This window comes from Lonchura striata, chromosome 3, assembly GCF_050655825.1.
Source record: "Lonchura striata isolate lonStrDom1 chromosome 3, ASM5065582v1, whole genome shotgun sequence".
NCBI lineage: Eukaryota > Metazoa > Chordata > Aves > Passeriformes > Estrildidae > Lonchura > Lonchura striata.
This window is the reverse complement of record NC_140705.1, coordinates 1,428,368-1,434,869: the sequence shown is the minus strand read 5'-3', so window position 1 is coordinate 1,434,869 and position 6,502 is coordinate 1,428,368.

Sequence of the window (6,502 nt, the reverse complement as noted above, 5' to 3'; positions counted from 1 at the left end):
TCTGGGATAATCCTGGGGGGAAAAGGCAGGAAAAACAGCCTGGAATCCGTCGCCGTGGAATTGTGGAGTTGAGGAATCGGGATCTGCTCCCAAATCGGATCCGGCAGGAGACCCCCAGGATTGGGGAGCTGTCCCCGTCCCATGGACACGGATCCCGGTGCCAGGGTCCCCATGGACGCGGATCCCGGTGCCAGTCCCTGTCCCTGTCCCATGGACACGGATCCCGGTGCCAGTCCCTGTCCCTGTCCCATGGACACGGATCCCGGTGCCAGTCCCTGTCCCTGTCCCATGGACACGGATCCCGGTGCCAGTCCCCGTCCCATGGACATGGATCCCGGTGCCAGGAGCTGTCCCATGGACACGGATCCCGGTGCCTGTCCCCGTCCCATGGACACGGATCCCGGTGCCTGTCCCCGTCCCATGGACACGGATCCTGGTGCCTGTCCCTGTCCCCGTCCCATGGACACGGATCCCGGTGCCTGTCCCCGTCCCATGGACACGGATCCCGGTGCCTGTCCCCGTCCCATGGACACGGATCCTGGTGCCTGTCCCTGTCCCTGTCCCATGGACACGGATCCCGGTGCCAGTCCCCGTCCCATGGACATGGATCCCGGTGCCAGGAGCTGTCCCATGGACACGGATCCCGGTGCCTGTCCCCGTCCCATGGACACGGATCCCGGTGCCAGTCCCTGTCCCCGTCCCATGGACACGGATCCCGGTGCCAGTCCCCGTCCCATGGACATGGATCCCGGTGCCAGGAGCTGTCCCATGGACACGGATCCCGGTGCCAGGGCTGTCCCCGTCCCGTCCCATCCCTGGGAATTCCCAGATTTCCGTAGGATCCCCCCCGAGATTCCCGTGGAAGGGGCAGAGAGGTTTTACTGGGAATACAAATTTGGGAGTCTCTGGATCCAGCCCCAATCCCAAACCCAGCCCAATCCCATCCCAGTCCCCTGGGAATGGGGAGAACTGGGATGGGAGAAGGAAACTGGGATGGGAGATGGGAACTGGGATGGGAGAGAGAAACTGGGATGGGAGATGGGAACTGGGATGGGAGAGATAAACTGGGATGGGAGATGGGAACTGGGATGGGTGATGGGAACTGGGATGGGAGATGGGAACTGGGATGGGAGATGGGAACTGGGATGGGAGAGGGAAACTGGGATGGGGAGAGAGAAACTGGGATGGGAGAGAGAAACTGGGATGGGAGAGGGAAACTGGGATGGGAGAGAGAAACTGGGATGGGAGAGAGAAACTGGGATGGGAGTGGGAACTGGATTAGGAGCTGTGACCAGCAGGAATTAGGACTGGAAGCTGGAATTTGGGGAATGGGGGGGATCATCTGTGGGAATGGGACTGGAATCGGGAAATGGGGCTGGGATGTGGAATGGGGCTGGGTTTGGGAATGGGATTGGAAGCTGGAATGGGGCTGGGGTTGGGAATCTCACGTGCAAGAATGGGGCTGGAATTTGCGTGCCTCAGTTTCCCCTTCTGGCTCCCGGGCTCCAGCGGGAGCCTGGGATCGGCTGGGATCCACTGGGATCCGCCGGGATTGGTTGGGATCCGCCGGGATCCCCGTGGGATGCGCCCGGGCAGATTTTGGGATCGCGGCGGGTTGGGAACGGCGTCACTCCGGCGCCTCCCGGGATTTCGGGGTGCGGGAGGAGCCGCACGGGGACCCCAAAGGGGCTGGAGGAGCCCAAATCCCCTCCCCGACCCCAAAAGGAGCCGGATCCCCCCAAAAGGATCCCCCCAAAAGGGGGGGGGGACACCGAGGGGACCCCGAACCCCTGAGGGGTGGCAGGGCCGCTCACGGGGACACAGCCGCGACACCGCCGGGATCGGGGGGATTTTGGGGGGTTTTGGGGGGTTTTGGGGGGATTCTGGGGGATTTTGGGGGGTTTGGGGGGTTTTGGGGGGTTTTGGGGGGATTTTGGGGGATTTGGGGGGATTTTGGGGGGTTTTGGGGGGATTTTGGGGGGTTTTGGGGGGATTTTGGGGGATTTGGGGGGTTTTGGGGGGATTTTGGAGGGGGTTTTGGGGGTTTTGGGGGGATTTTGAAGGGGATTTTTGGGAGATTTTGGGGGATTTTGGGGTATTTTTGGGGGTATTTTGGGGATTTGGGGGGGATTTGGGGGTTATTTAATGGATTTGGGGGGGATTTTAGGGAGATTTTGGGGATTTTGAGAGGCTTTTGGGGGCATTACGGGGAGATTTTGGGAGGGATTTTGGGAGGGATTTTGTGGGGATTATGGGGGGGTTTTTGGGGATTTTGGCGGGATTTTTGGGTGGATTTTGGAGGGATTTTGCGGGCATTTGGGGGATTTTGGGGGAATTTTGGGGGATTTTGCAGTGATTTAGGAAGATTTTGGGAATTTTGGGGGGATTTTTAGTGGATTTTGGGGGGATTTTTGAGATTTTAGGTGGATTTTGGAGGGATTTTGGGGGTATTTGGGGAATTTTAGGAGGATTTTGGGGGATTTTGGAAGGACTTGGGGGGATTTTGGGGTATTTTGGGGATTTGAGGGGGTATTTGAGGGGGATTTTGGAGGGATTTTCGGGGTATTTTGGGGGGATTTTGAGTGGATTTTGTGGGGATTTTTGCGGGATTTGGGGTGGATTTTGGGGTGATTTGGGGGATTTGGGGGGATTTGGGGGGCATTTTGAGGGTATTTTGGGGACTCTGATAGATTTTGGGGAGTTTGGGTGGATTTGGGGGGAATTGTGGGGATTTTGGGGAGATTTTCAGGATTTTGGGGGGATTTTGGGTGGATTTGGGGGATGCACTCGGCCGCTGGGTGGGTGGAGCCGGTCACGAGTGAGGCCACGCCCACACCAAGGACACGGCCGTCAATCAAACCGAGGCCACGCCCCAAAGCCACGCCCCTTTAATGGAAGCCACGCCCCTTCCTGAGATGACCACGCCCATCAGGCAATGGGGCTGGCTGTGTGACCACGCCCTCTAATTTGCATAACCACGCCCTCGTCGCCCCGGCGCTGCTGGTCCCGGGAATTCTGTGCTGGGAATTCTGTCCTGGAATTCTGTGCTGGGAATTCTGTCCTGGAATTCCTGTCCCGGGATATTTGTCTTGGAATTTTTGTCCCGGCATTCTGTCCCGGGATTTCTGTCCCAGAATTCTGTCTCGGGAATTCAATCCCGGGATTCTGTGTCTGGAATTCTGTCCCAGGGAATTTGTCACGGAATTCTGTCTCGGGAATTCTGTCCCAGTGATTCTGTCCTGGGATTTTGTCCTGGGAATTGTGTCTCAGGAATTCTGTCCAGGGATTTCTGTCCCGGATTCCTGTCCCGGAATTCTGTCCTGGGATTTCTGTGCTGGATTCTGTCCTGGGAATTCTGTCCTGGAAAATGTGTCCCGGGATTCTAGCCTGGAATTCTGTCCTGGGAACTCCTATCCCAGGAATTCTGTCCTGGGGATTGTGACTTGGAATTTCTGTCCCGGGATTCTGTGTCCAGAATTCTGTCCCGGGGAATTTGTGCCAGGGATTTTGTCCCGGGAATTCTGTCCTGGAATTCTGTCCTGGGAATTCTATCCCGGGATTTCTGCCCCAGGATTCTGTCCCGGGAATTCTGTCCTGGGATTTCTGTCCTGGTGATTCTGTCCCGGGAATTCCCATCCCGGGAATTCCTGTCCCGGGAATTCCCATCCCGGGATTCTGTCCCGGGGATTCCTGTCCCGGGAATTCCCATCCCGGGATTCTGTCCCGGGGATTCCTGTCCCGGGAATTCCCATCCCGGGATTCTGTCCCGTGTCTCCGCCGTGTCCCCGCGCTCCCGGCAGGCGGCGCTGTCGGAGCGGGGCCGGGATTGCCGGGAGCCAACCCGGGATAAACCCGGGATAAACCCGGCTGGGACAAACCCGGGATAAACCCGGGATAACCCGGCTGGGACAAACCCGGGATAAACCCGGGATAACCCGGCTGGGACAAACCCGGGATAAACCCGGCTGGGATAAACCTGTCCGGGATAAACCCGGCTGGGATAAACCCAGCTGGGATAAACCCGGGATAAACCCGGCTGGGATAAACCCAGCTGGGATAAACCCGGGATAAACCCGGCTGGGATGAACCCAGGATAAACCCGGCTGGAATGAACCCAGGATAAACCCGGCTGGGATAAACCTAGCTGGGATAAACCCGGCTGGGATAAACCCAGGATAAGCCTGGTTGGGATTAACCTGTCTGGGATAAATCTGGGACAAACCCATCTGGGGTAAAGATGGGATAAACCCAGGATAAAACTGTCTGGGATAAATCTGGGATAAACCTGTTTGAGATAAACCCATTTGAGATAAACCCGGGATAAACCTGCCTGGAATAAACCTTTCTGGGATAAACCTGGGATAACCTGTCTGAGATAAACCCGGGATAAACCTGCCTGGAATAAACCTGCCTGGAATAAACCTGCCTGGGATAAACCCAGGTTAAACCTGTCTGAGATAAACCCGGGATAAACCCAGTTGGGATAAACCTGCCCAAGGTAAACCTGCCCGGGATAAACCTGCCTGGAATAAACCTTTCTGGATTAAACCTGGGATAAATTTACCTGGAGTAAACCCGGGATAAACCTGCCTGGGATAAACCTGCCTGGGATAAACCCGGGATAACCTGTCTGAGATAAACCCGGGATAAACCTGCCTGGAATAAACCTTTCTGGGATAAACCTGGGATAACCTGTCTGAGATAAACCCGGGATAAACCTGCCTGGGATAAACCTGGGATAACCTTTCTGGGATAAACCTGGGATAACCTGTCTGAGATAAACCCGGGATAAACCTGCCTGGGATAAACCTGCCCGGGATAAGCCTGGGATAAACCTGCCTGGAATAAACCTTTCTGGATTAAACCTGGGATAAACCTGCCTGGGATTAACCTGGGATAAACCTTTCTGGGATAAGCCTGGGATAAACCTGCCCGGGATAATCCCAGGCAGCTCCCCCGTCCCCCTGCTGCCCCTCCCAGGCCTCCCCACAGCCGGTGGTGGAAGGATTTTCCTGCCCTTTCCCAGCCCTTTCCCGGCCCTTTCCCGGCCCTTTTCCCATCCCTTTCCCAGCCCTTTCCCAGCCCTTTCCCAGCCCTTTTCCCATCCCTTTTCCAGCCCTTTTCCAGCCCTTTTCTGCCCCTTTTCCAGCCCTCCCTGGAACCATTTCCCTTCCTTTTTCCAGCCCTTTTCGATCCCTTTTTCTCCCTGTTTCCATCCCTTTCCCATCCCTTTTCCACCCCTTTTCCTTCCCATTTCCATCCCATTTCCATCCCATTTCCAGCCCTTTTCCATTCCTCCCTGGAACCATTTCCCTTCCCTTTTCCAGCCCTTTTCCAGCCCTTGTCCCATCCCTTTTCCCATCCCTTTTCCATCTCTTTTCCATCTCGCCCTGGATTAATTTTCCTTCTTTTTCCATCCCTTTCCCATCCATTTCCCTTCCCTTTTCCTTCCCTTTTCCAGCCCTTGTCCCATCCCTTTCCCACCCCTTTTCCTTCCCTTTTTCTTCCCATTTCCATCCCTTTTCCAGGCGTTTTCCATCTCTTGTCCATCCCTCCCTGGATCCCTTTCCCATCCCTTTTCCTTCCCTTTTCCAGCCGTTTTCTGCCCCATTTCCATCCTTTTTCCAGCCCTTTCCCACCCCTTTTCCTTCCCATCTCCATCCATTTTCCACCCTTTTTCTGCCCCTTTTCCACCCCTTTTCCCATCTCTTTCCCAATTGTTTTCCTTCCTTTTTCCATCCCTTTCCCATCCATTTTCCTTCCCTTTCCCACCCTTTTTCCATCCCATTTCCATCCCCCCACAGATGGGCCTTTTCCAGGCCTTTCCCATCCCTTTTCCTCCCCTTTTCCATCCTTTTTCCAGCCATTTTCTGTCATTTTTCCAGCCTTTTCCCACCCTTTTTCCCATCCCTTTTCCCACCCTTTTTCCCACCCCTCCCTGGATCCATTTTTCTTCCCTTTCCCAGCCCTTCCCGTGCCTGGAGTTGGAAATTCCCAATCCAAGCGTTTGATCGGGATGGGATTGGGATGGGATTAACCCTTCCCATGCCTGGGGGGTGTTGGGCAGAATGGGGATGGGGAAAATAATCTCGGGAAAGTTATTATTATTATTATTATTATTATTATTATTATTATTATTATTATTATTATTATTATTATTATTATTATTATTATTAAAGGGGACAGAAATGTGACCCTGGGGGGACAGAATTTTTCCCAGATCCCGAGGGAATAACCCCAAATTCCAGAAGATTGGGACCCTCCTTTCCCGGATCCCGAGGGAATAACCCCAAATTCCAGAAGATCGGGATCCTCCTTCCCAGATCCCGAGGGAATAACCCCAAATTCCAGAAGATCGGGATCCTCCTTCCCAGATCCCGAGGGAATAACCCCAAATTCCAGAAGATCGGGATCCTCCTTCCCAGATCCCGAGGGAATAACCCCAAATTCCAGAAGATCGGGATCCTCCTTCCCAGATCCCGAGGGAATAACCCCAAATTCC